Source organism: Schistocerca piceifrons, chromosome 6, assembly GCF_021461385.2.
Source record: "Schistocerca piceifrons isolate TAMUIC-IGC-003096 chromosome 6, iqSchPice1.1, whole genome shotgun sequence".
Lineage (NCBI taxonomy): Eukaryota > Metazoa > Arthropoda > Insecta > Orthoptera > Acrididae > Schistocerca > Schistocerca piceifrons.
This window is the reverse complement of record NC_060143.1, coordinates 291069720-291082219: the sequence shown is the minus strand read 5'-3', so window position 1 is coordinate 291082219 and position 12500 is coordinate 291069720. Positions and strand designations below refer to the sequence as shown.

The following is a 12500-nucleotide window of genomic DNA, read 5'->3' as shown; positions in this document are numbered from 1 at the left end:
GTTGGACTTGGGCTCGGCGCGAGGCGTCGGGGTAGTGGACCCTCCCAAACACCACATGCCACGACAGGCGGCAGCCTGCGGGGTTCGGTGCTGGACTCTTCCCTGTTCGCTCGCCGCTACTGGGGGAATCCTTGTTAGTTTCTTTTCCTCCGCTTAGTAATATGCTTAAATTCAGCGGGTAGTCTCGCCTGCTCTGAGGTCGTTGTACGAGGTGTCGCACGCCACACCGCCAGCCGGCTGTGCACGCTACCGAGAAAGTACCGGTATGCGAACCGCCAGGCGACGGGCGCGCATCGCACGTTTGAGGAGACGCGGCCGGCCCCACAGGCGGCCGCGACACTCCCAGGTCTGCGAAGCGGGGCAAACGCCGCGCGCTTCAGTATACGTAGCCGACCCTCAGCCAGACGTGGCCCGGGAACGGAATCCATGGACCGCAATGTGCGTTCGAAACGTCGATGTTCATGTGTCCTGCAGTTCACATGTCGACGCGCAATTTGCTGCGTTCTTCATCGACCCACGAGCCGAGTGATCCACCGTCCTGGGTGATCTTTTCTCAGTTTCCGCCGTCTCTTTCGAGACGGTCGCATAGGCGGGAGTGAGGCGTGTGGCGGCCCCTGTTCCAGCGTTCTGTGTCCAACGGCCTCACGGCCGACGGGCGTCGTACGGCTCCACACCGGAGCGGACAGGCACTCGGGCGAAAGTCATTCAAAACCGGCGCCAGGCGCCAGGTGCCGCAGGCCAGCCGCTCCAGCGCTTCAGCGCTCGTACCACACAACATTGCCGCTAGTTTTGAGAGGCACGCGTGGTTCCGCACGCGGCGCACGGCTACGGCGAGCCGTACAGGTAGCGTGTTGCGCGACACGACACGCACATCGAAAGACATGCAGTCTAGTCGGTAATGATCCTTCCGCAGGTTCACCTACGGAAACCTTGTTACGACTTTTACTTCCTCTAAATGATCAAGTTTGGTCATCTTTCCGGTAGCATCGGCAACGACAGAGTCAATGCCGCGTACCAGTCCGAAGACCTCACTAAATCATTCAATCGGTAGTAGCGACGGGCGGTGTGTACAAAGGGCAGGGACGTAATCAACGCGAGCTTATGACTCGCGCTTACTGGGAATTCCTCGTTCATGGGGAACAATTGCAAGCCCCAATCCCTAGCACGAAGGAGGTTCAGCGGGTTACCCCGACCTTTCGGCCTAGGAAGACACGCTGATTCCTTCAGTGTAGCGCGCGTGCGGCCCAGAACATCTAAGGGCATCACAGACCTGTTATTGCTCAATCTCGTGCGGCTAGAAGCCGCCTGTCCCTCTAAGAAGAAAAGTAATCGCTGACAGCACGAAGGATGTCACGCGACTAGTTAGCAGGCTAGAGTCTCGTTCGTTATCGGAATTAACCAGACAAATCGCTCCACCAACTAAGAACGGCCATGCACCACCACCCACCGAATCAAGAAAGAGCTATCAATCTGTCAATCCTTCCGGTGTCCGGGCCTGGTGAGGTTTCCCGTGTTGAGTCAAATTAAGCCGCAGGCTCCACTCCTGGTGGTGCCCTTCCGTCAATTCCTTTAAGTTTCAGCTTTGCAACCATACTTCCCCCGGAACCCAAAAGCTTTGGTTTCCCGGAGGCTGCCCGCCGAGTCATCGGAGGAACTGCGGCGGATCGCTGGCTGGCATCGTTTATGGTTAGAACTAGGGCGGTATCTGATCGCCTTCGAACCTCTAACTTTCGTTCTTGATTAATGAAAACATACTTGGCAAATGCTTTCGCTTCTGTTCGTCTTGCGACGATCCAAGAATTTCACCTCTAACGTCGCAATACGAATGCCCCCGCCTGTCCCTATTAATCATTACCTCGGGTTCCGAAAACCAACAAAATAGAACCGAGGTCCTATTCCATTATTCCATGCACACAGTATTCAGGCGGGCTTGCCTGCTTTAAGCACTCTAATTTGTTCAAAGTAAACGTGCCGGCCCACCGAGACACTCAATAAAGAGCACCCTGGTAGGATTTCAACGGGGTCCGCCTCGGGACGCACGAGCACGCACGGGGCGGTCGCACGCCTTCGGCTCGCCCCACCGGCAGGACGTCCCACGATACATGCCAGTTAAACACCGACGGGCGGTGAACCAACAGCGTGGGACACAAATCCAACTACGAGCTTTTTAACCGCAACAACTTTAATATACGCTATTGGAGCTGGAATTACCGCGGCTGCTGGCACCAGACTTGCCCTCCAATAGATACTCGTTAAAGGATTTAAAGTGTACTCATTCCGATTACGGGGCCTCGGATGAGTCCCGTATCGTTATTTTTCGTCACTACCTCCCCGTGCCGGGAGTGGGTAATTTGCGCGCCTGCTGCCTTCCTTGGATGTGGTAGCCGTTTCTCAGGCTCCCTCTCCGGAATCGAACCCTGATTCCCCGTTACCCGTTACAACCATGGTAGGCGCAGAACCTACCATCGACAGTTGATAAGGCAGACATTTGAAAGATGCGTCGCCGGTACGAGGACCGTGCGATCAGCCCAAAGTTATTCAGAGTCACCAAGGCAAACGGACCGGACGAGCCGACCGATTGGTTTTGATCTAATAAAAGCGTCCCTTCCATCTCTGGTCGGGACTCTGTTTTTTTTTTTTTTTTTTTTTTTTTTTTTTTTTTTTTAAAAAAAAAAAAAAAAAAAAAAAAAAAAAAAAAAAAAAATCTTTATTCAAAACATCATATTACATTATTCATATAACCCACTACCTAACTACATTAGTGGGTCTTACAAATGATACGATTAATGCAGCTTTTTCTACACTACAGGTACTTCTATTGTTTTACTCTAATCTAACCGCTATGGGATTCTAAGCTACTTAATCTGGTCTACATTCTACCTGCAGCGTTACAGGTGTGCCAGTACTACTATAAACCTACTGGTGTTGGCCACGGCCCACTGAGCTAATCCCAGTGGGCGTGCCCCTGGCACTGGGCTGGCCTTAAGTTGGTGTCGCTGCAGTCTACTCTAGGTATTATTCTATCTTCTACATCTAATCTAACCTAACTACATGTCATCATTGGTGTGCGGTCAAATCCGGTGTTTTGTACCCCCCTCCCTCCTAGTCCAAAGTAAGGCGGATTCCAGCCGTGTGACGGCTGGCCAGAACCCCACTTGGCGGTACAGGAAGGGTGTACGAGTCTAATTCGGTGGAAGTGTTAGTCCTTCACTGGTGGTTGTCCCTAAGAAAGTTCTTAATTACTTTCTTTGATATCACATCAGTGAGAGTATTTAAGATGTTAAAAGTGCTTTCGCTTCTTAATATGTGGTACGTGTCCATGTTCGGTAGCTGTTGTCGAAGATCATGGGCCACATCATCGAAGAGGTGGCACTCGTACACCACATGTTCTGGGGTACCTTGCACAGCACCACAGGCGCACGCTGGTGTAGCCTGTTTCCCAAACCGACATAGATATGTCGGGTATGGTCCATGTCCAGTAAGAAAGTGCAGCATTCCTCTTGTGGGTGTAAAAAATGTGAGTTTTAGCCTTTCCTCGATATCTGGTAGCAGTTCATAAGTTCTGCGTCCCGTTTCCTCACTACTCCATTGAGTCTGCCAAAGTTCAATTCCCCTCTTTTTGATAGCATACCTATCCCCCGCGTAGACCCCAAGTATTTCCCTGATTTTATCCCTGTTTTCCTTCTTCACCCAGTACCAGGCGGCTTGCTCCCTGATTTTTATGTCTAATGGACAGATCCCCATTAGTACTAATAGCGCTCCTCCTGGTGTAGTTCTGTAAGCTCCTGCTGAGCGTAGAAGCATGTTCCGCTGCACTCTTCTTACGGCCACGGCAGGCATGACCCTCGTCAGTCTGTGTGCCCAGACTCCTGATCCGTATCCCACTATGGCGGTCAGAATACTATTGTGATATAGTTTTATTAAATTTGGTGGCAGGTGGAATCGCTTGTGACCTATTCCAATGAGGTTGTTTAGTAGGACCAGTGACTTTTGGGATACGGTGTCAATATGTGATGCAAAGCTCCACCTCTCATCGATGATTACACCCAGATATCGGGCCTCACGGCGCCGAAGAACTGGCATGCCGTTGATTCTAACTGTGGGATTTCTGACCAATTGGCCTTTGAGAAGCAAGTATGTTGATTTGTTGGGTGCAATAGTCATTTTACTCCTTTGGCACCACGAAGTAAGTACAGTTACGGCTCTCTCCACTTTCGGTTCTAGATCCTCACGGCTACGGCCGCCGACCAGCAAGAGGAGGTCATCTGCGTATGCTATGACCTCTAGCACATCGTCGCAGTTCTTTAGATCCTCAAGTAGAGGCTCCATGTTTATGTCCCAAAAGAGAGGTCCAAGGACAGAGCCCTGAGGACATCCTTTGGTCACAATCTTCCTGACCGTGCCGCTAGGGGCCGATAGCAAGACCTCCCTGTCTACACAATAGCTCCTCAGACAGCCGTATAGTAGCCCTGGACAGTTCTTCTCCCGCAGGCGGGAAAAGAGTGAGGGCCACCACAGGTTGTCGAAGGCGCCACTGATGTCTACCATGATGCCGACAACATACTTGTGCGGGGCAGAGCCACAGACCTCGGCAGCCAGGGCGATTGCGTCAGACGCAGAGCACCCAGACCGAAAACCGAATTGTCTGTCGCTCATCCCACACAGCATGCGGTGTGCTGTCAGTCTGTGTGCTAGTAGCCTCTCAAAAAGTTTTCCCAGTACATCTAGCAAGCAGATAGGTCTATAAGACTTGATTTCTGTAGGATCTTTGTCTGGACTCTTTTTGATTATTATTACATTAGCTCTTTTCCAAATTGCTGGGAATTTCCCGAGTTGTAAGCACTCGTTGTACAACTTAGTGAGAGGAGCTACAAGCTGGGGGGCAAGGAATTGCACCACTTCCGCAGTAATGCCGTCCGGGCCAGGAGCTTTGCCCTTTTTAAGGGCCTTTATTTGGGCAGCGACTTCCTCTTCAGAGAAGGGGTAAGTTCTTATGTTATTGTTGTAGTCCCTTTGGTCTTCTCTTCTTATTCCTTTCTGTTCATCTGTCTCATTTTCTTCCACGTCGTCAGGCAACAGGACCCGGAGGAGGGCCTCGGCAGTTTCCTGCCACGTGCCCGTCATCCGGTCCCCGTCCCTGACTGTGGAAAGCACCATAGGTGATCTTATTTTCTCTCTTACTAACTTGTATGGGACTCCCCAAGGGTCCGTAGCCAATTGGCTTTTTACGTAACTTTCCCAACTTTTGAGTCTGACTGCCCTGAGCTCCTGTTGGAATTGATCTTTGCTCTCTCTGTAGATCTGTAACCATCTTTGTTTCTCTCTCCAGACGACACTCCGCTGGTAGTACCTCCTTGCCCTCCTTACAGCCTGGCGCATCTGTTCTAATTCAGCCGACCATGGTGTGGGGGTGGCCGCGATGGCTCTCCTCCTGGTTGGTACCGCGGCTCGCACCGCCCTGGTGATAGCCTGTACCAGCTCTTCGGCGTATTCATCTACGTTTTCATCACCCTCCAGCAATGTCGGGATGTTGCACTCCTCCGCGAGACGGTCCCAGTTGGCTTTGTTATAGTTGAACTGCAGCTCCCACCCCATGTCCCTGTGGCACTCCCTTTCCCCAATGTTGAAAGAAATTAAGTTATGGTCACTGGTGGTTGCTCTGTCCCACACTTTCCAGTTGTTGATTTTTGTGACGAGGTTTGGTGTTACCAACGTCACATCTATATTTGTGCCATCTCCCCCGCCGCCTGTATAGGTGGGGGGGTTCCCTTGTTGGTTTGCAACCACCAGTTGCAGTGCCATTATCGTCTCTTCGGCCTTTAGCCCTCGATCATCGTGAGTGCCACTGAACCAAAGGGGGGACTTAGCATTTATGTCTGCCGTCACTATCATCCTGCGTCCCCGCAGTGCCGTGGTAACCTGTGTAAGTATCTCCAAAAACTCATCTATTTCTCGCCCATATTGGAAGTAAATATTTGAGATGTAGATCACTCCTCTCGTTGTCTGGAGTTCCACGACATTGCAGTGTTCGCTCGAGAACTGCGCGAGGACCGTGGTTCTAAATGATTTGTTTGTGATTATTATTGCGGCTTTAGGTTCTACTCCGGTGTGTATCATTTGCCAATTAGCAGCCATGTATGGGATTCGTCCCGCTTGAGAGTACGGTTCCTGTAGACAGAGTACATCTAGACTCTTCTCTTCCACCACCCTCCGAAGTTCCTGCAAGACTAGTTTACTGTTGTGAGCGTTTATCTGACCCACGTTTATTTGGTTCACGTGGGTAGTATGTGTGAATATGTGATTCTGGCCAGTTTTTGGACCAGTCATGAGCTACTCTACCATTGGTTATTACTGCTTGATAATATAGTTCTTCTATGTTGAAATTCTCGTTACGTCTTTCAAATACCTTTTTAACTAGATCTCGCAGGGCTCCGAAGTCGGTGGGGAGATTCATTGTCTTAAGCTGGATTCTATCCACAGCCTCCATTACTGGGAAGGTGACATCTCTGCCATATTCATGGCCGACACGTACCACATGTCTTAGTGCCGTGGTGAGGATTGCCGGCTCCTCCAGTCTGGAGAGTTGCAGTGCATGCTCCAGGTTGGGGTATATTCGTTGGGGGTCTATTCCCAATCCTCTCTGGGTTGGTGAATCAGGGGATGAATTTGTGCTGGTCACTTCATCAAACTGGACTTGTGCAGTATTTTCTGATTCTTTACTATGTGGAAGTGAACTCCCAGGTACAGGATGCCTTTGTGGCCGAGAAGGTTCTTGGTTCGACCCAGGTCCCCAGCAGGGAGGAGAGGGAGCTTCTTCTTCGCACGGATCTGTTTGTACACATGCATCTTTCATTATTAAAACCATAGATCTTGGTTGCATGACTTTTTGTAGAAATTGTTTGAATTTGTTTGCTCTCAGAGCGTCCCTCAACCTCTTGCTTGGGGATTTCCTTTTAGGCTTCCTGAGTTCAGTTGTGGCCTCAGCCATAGTCAATTCGCGAAATTAGTCTTTGTTCCAACATCCTGTACGTTGGGCAGTTCCTTCCGGTGGTGTTGCACGGTTTTCTTCCTCTTTTTGTGCATGGGATGCAAGTTACATTTTTGTTGCAGTTTTTCCTTGTGTGGTCTTCTGCCCCACACCTGGAGCAGGCCGGCTTCTTTTCACAGTGCTTATGGACATGGTCCAGATCACCGCAATTGTGGCACCGGGGGACTACTAGGTAGTCTCTGACATTAATTGCGTGAAACCCTATATATACTTTGCCCATAGCGGTTAGTTTGCGCCACATCTTACCAGAAACCTCGGCAACGTGATGGACAACATCTCGTTCCCGAGGCCCGGTTTTAAAACGCAGCTTAAATTCATTCTTGAACGTTTCCCACTCACAGTCATCAAAATTCTGGTTGTAAAGGGTTTCATATATGTCACTTTCGGTCAAGGCTACAGGTACGTCATATAAGATAACTAAAGGATTTCTCTTTTTGAGTGGTTCACATTTGACTGCCTTCTTTAGTTTATTATTATTTAGTATCTTGTCTCTGTCTTCTTCTGTGGCAAGATCCACGATTACCACATTCTTGGTAGCTTTCACTTTGTTCACTTTAATTTTATCTCTTGCCGGGTCAATGGTAGTTGTGAAAATTTCTTGTACTTTTTTAATGGTCTGTCCAGGTAGTGGTCTTAGAAAGACTGCCGTGTCAGGTTTCTTCGAAACCTTGGCAATCGTTTCCTTGGTTGTCTGGGCCTTCGTGGCGGTTTGCGCCACCACTCCAGCCCATGTCTTAATCGGTTGTTGTCGAAGTCTGGTATTTTCTTTTTCCAATTCTTCAAGCCGCCCTTCTAGCTTAGCATGTGCTATGGCCCAGGCAGCAAGCTCATTCTTTATTGCCAGGACCGCAGCCTGACTAATCTTTCCGTTTTTGACACTTGAGTCAAGAATTTGACTGATGCGACAGTGTCTTCCATAAACGTTTTCATCTTCGTGTCCCGCTTCCTCCTGTGAGGTAGGGACAGCGGACATACTCGCCCTCGAAAGCGCACTCGAGTCACTCGTCTCTTGATCTGCCATGTTGTCGACGAGTGAAAGGAAATTGGGAGCCCGTCTCTTACCCCGGACCGGCTCCTCTGGCATGGGGGGGGACTGTTGCAGCTCGCCCACCGACCTCGCCCCTAGGTCAAGGGCACTCCTGAGCTGCAGGGTTCAGCGCGCCGTTCCCAGCGCACTGGTCCCCGTCGAAGGCCTCGTCGTCGACGATTTCACTCGACGCTCCTCGGCAAGTGCACCCCGCACTCCGGAGAGGCGGATGCACCCCTCGCCCTTCGCCGCCTACTAGCCCGAGTTTCCACCTGAAGGCCAAGGACCCACTCCTACTCAGGTGGTGGGTCGGTCCCCCAGTCGTTCGGCGGTCTGGGCCCATCTAACCTAGCCCAGGCGATGTCACCACCTCCTGGGTTTGGCAGAACACGCCCCGGTTACCCAGGGGCGCGGCGAAGCACCCTTGCCGATTCGCGCCGCGATCCCACGCCGACAAACGAGGTCGCCGGCATGCAGAGCACCTGCTGGTCTGTGCCCTGCGAACAGAAAGGGACTGGTGTTCGGTCCCTCGACACAGCTCCCCCTGTGCCACGCACCCTTCGCTTTCGCATCGGGTTGGGTCGCAGCTCTCCCTTTTGACGCAAGGCAGAATGCCGAGCTTGACGTCTGGCACCACGGGAAGGCGGAAAGAGCTACTTGGGAAGGAGAGGCTGTAAGAGACGCTTCACTTCCCCGAGTGAGGACTGCCGCGGCACGCCCGACTGGAAAGCGATACGCCCCAGTGCGAGCCTCCGTGCCTTACGGCGCGCCGGCAACGGGCGGGCCCGCGCCGAAACGCGCCGTCAAGCGACTGACCTCACGCCAGACTCGGGACTCTGTTTGCATGTATTAGCTCTAGAATTACCACAGTTATCCAAGTAACGTGGGTACGATCTAAGGAACCATAACTGATTTAATGAGCCATTCGCGGTTTCACCTTAATGCGGCTTGTACTGAGACATGCATGGCTTAATCTTTGAGACAAGCATATGACTACTGGCAGGATCAACCAGGGAGCTGCGTCAACTAGAGCTGAGCAGCCGGCCGCCCGGGAGTGTGTCCCGGGGGCCCGCGCGAACACGCAAGCGTCCGCTCAATCATTCTGCAAACAGGAGGAGGCTGAGCTCCCCTGCACAATACACCTCGAAACCCTCTCAGGTCCCGGCGGCGCGCAGCGCCGTCCCAAGTACTTGGTCGGGTTCGAGAGAGGCGCAATCGCCCGGAGTTAGGCGAGTAGACGCTTTCGGTGCGACCACCCGTGCTCCCAACTGAGCTTGCCGCTGCCGACAGAGGCCCGGGAGCGTGCTGTCGTGGCATTGCCGGCGGGAGACAACACGCGCCACCTACGGTGACCGGCAGCTCCAACGCCAGCGCCACAGAAGGACAAAAGCCCCACTTGGGTGCCGAAGCGAACTCTCCCAGCACAGCGCACGCGCCAACACATCCGCACAGCTGCGATACAAACCACCAGCGAGAACCGCTGGGGCGACCGAGCAGCAGACGGCGTCGCGGCGCCGAGCGCCGGGCGGCAGCGCATCCTCAACGCACACAGTCCTCAATCGGACCAGCACACTGAAGATGTCCACCGCGCTTCGCACCGGGCCCGCGAGGACCTACTTTGGCCGCACGGCGCCGCGCGCAGGGTGCGCCGGCGCGCAGCTGCGACGCCTGCCGCGTCCGTCGGCCGGCGCGCCTGCCACTGGCCGCCCCCACCAGCCGGCTGTAGCGCGTGCGCCCACGCACCGCGCGGCCAGCACGCCGGGAGGCGCCCCCTCACCGGCCGGGGACGGTCCCACCCAGCCACCGCCGCGTATCGCTTCACACCCAGATGCCGTTCAGTTTCGTCGGCATGGTGGGTATCGCTGGAACAACCGGTTAGTACCTCAACCTATCGTCGCCATCACCGATTCACCCCTAGCGAGAACAACCGCACCACAACAGGTTACCATTTGTTCATTTGCGTAACTTCACCAGAAAACGCAGGCGTCCATCGCCATTTGCAACTTCCACGATTATTGCATGCCTGTGTCAGGTGTCACGCCACACTACGTCTGCCCACATACACGCAACAAAATGTGCACGCCTAGACAATACGTGGAAGGTGGCCCCCGTACGTATGCGATGTCCATTGCTCGAACGACTGTCAACCGGCCTCTGTAGCATGTCGCAGATATGGAACGCGGTGCACCATGCCATCACGGTGTGTGAGGAGAGACGACTAGGTCCGAATACATCAACAGACAGCTCATGCTGATCGCCATCCACGGCGTCCGTTCCTCCCACACGTCTCTATGGCGTACCACACTGCAATCCAGCTCTCATAGGGAGACGACACGTAGCTGCGTGCACAATATTTGCACTGTATGGTCCGCCGTTTTTGGGCGCAGTCGTTGTACGGTCACACATGTGCCACGATGTATCATTCAGTACATAAGGACGAATGTGCAGTACAGATTGTGGTTTACGCGTACGACATTAGCGGACAGTTGACACAGGCCGCACCACAACGTAGCCTGAGTACGTCGCATGCGGAGGGCATTGAACATGCAAAGTTCTCACCAACCAGCTTGCGAAGGCAGGGGGCAAGGTGGGGACGTGGGGAGGGGCGGCATGTACGTCCTGCTGCCATCCACATTACAGTGTACAGCAGGAGCATGTGGAAAGTGAGCAAGACTTGCAAGGTGTTTAACATGAAGCGATACACAGGGGAGCGGGGAGTGCGAGTAGCGAACTATATTGCGAGGGTTGCGGGTGGGCAACACTACACTAATTGAACGAGTCGTATAACAATTACAGAGCAGGTTTAGGCGACAACGTGGGTTACGTTAGGCGACAACGTGGGTTAGGTTAAGGCACGACGTGGGTTAGGTTAAGGCACGACATGGGTTAGGTTAAGGCACAACATGGGTTAGGTTAAGGCACAACATGGGTTAGGTTAAGGCACAACATGGGTTAGGTTAAGGCACAACATGGGTTAGGTTAAGGCACAACATGGGTTAGGTTAAGGCACAACATGGGTTAGGTTAAGGCACAACATGGGTTAGGTTAAGGCACAACATGGGTTAGGTTAAGGCACAACATGGGTTAGGTTAAGGCACAACATGGGTTAGGTTAAGGCACAACATGGGTTAGGTTAAGGCACAACATGGGTTAGGTTAAGGCACAACATGGGTTAGGTTAAGGCACAACATGGGTTAGGTTAAGGCACAACATAGGTTAGGTTAAGGCACAACATAGGTTAGGTTAAGGCACAACATAGGTTAGGTTAAGGCACAACATGGGTTAGGTTAAGGCACAACATGGGTTAGGTTAAGGCACAACATGGGTTAGGTTAAGGCACAACATGGGTTAGGTTAAGGCACAACATGGGTTAGGTTAAGGCACAACATGGGTTAGGTTAAGGCACAACATGGGTTAGGTTAAGGCACAACATGGGTTAGGTTAAGGCACAACATGGGTTAGGTTAAGGCACAACATGGGTTAGGTTAAGGCACAACATGGGTTAGGTTAAGGCACAACATGGGTTAGGTTAAGGCACAACATGGGTTAGGTTAAGGCACAACATGGGTTAGGTTAAGGCACAACATGGGTTAGGTTAAGGCACAACATAGGTTAGGTTAAGGCACAACATAGGTTAGGTTAAGGCACAACATAGGTTAGGTTAAGGCACAACATAGGTTAGGTTAAGGCACAACATAGGTTAGGTTAAGGCACAACATAGGTTAGGTTAAGGCACAACATAGGTTAGGTTAAGGCACAACATAGGTTAGGTTAAGGCACAACATAGGTTAGGTTAAGGCACAACATAGGTTAGGTTAAGGTACAACATAGGTTAGGTTAAGGTACAACATAGGTTAGGTTAAGGTACAACATAGGTTAGGTTAAGGTACAACATAGGTTAGGTTAGGTTAGGTTACACGTTGTTGTAAGGAAAGGTGTAGGGGGGGGCGGGGGCGGCAGGTTCGTTGATAGTGATTATAGTAAGTGAATGCTTGTGACATGATCAGATTTGTCACGTCAGGATGCACCTTTGGCTTATTAGAGGCGGCGCTCCAATTCTATGCTTGTGTCAGACCTGTGTCTTTGACTCATGTCATTGTTTGTGCGCTGTGACAGGAGGTACTATTGTGATGTTGGGTGCACCGTTGTATAGGACATGTGTGGGTGTTGGTGCCTGATCTGCGCAATGGTGGATGTCGAAAGGGTGGGATATTGTATTTTCCGCATGGACCTCCTGGTCTGGTTGTGATAGTGTGGATTGTGTAATGTGGCGGAGAGGATGCACTGGATGTTGTTCCATGCTGGTGCTTACATATTGTATGTGCGCCCGTTAGAAGCAGAGAGTGGTGCGTGATCAGAGTGGCTGGCTGACGTGTGGTTCCCATTGTGGGCAGACTCTTTCAGCATGTATACGGACAGTTGTAT

The 12500-nt window shown here is 52.0% G+C and overlaps 1 non-coding gene and 1 pseudogene across 1 annotated transcript; both read right to left on the bottom strand.

The window, feature by feature from the left end:
- The window catches only part of LOC124803872, a 4483-nt pseudogene extending 4281 nt beyond the window's left edge, over positions 1-202 (bottom strand).
- Positions 203-390: 188 nt separating this feature from the next.
- On the bottom strand, positions 391-545 carry LOC124803747. The gene has a single exon (XR_007017245.1). It is a non-coding gene; the product is annotated as a 5.8S ribosomal RNA (ribosomal RNA).
- Between the last annotated feature and the right edge of the window lie 11955 nt (positions 546-12500).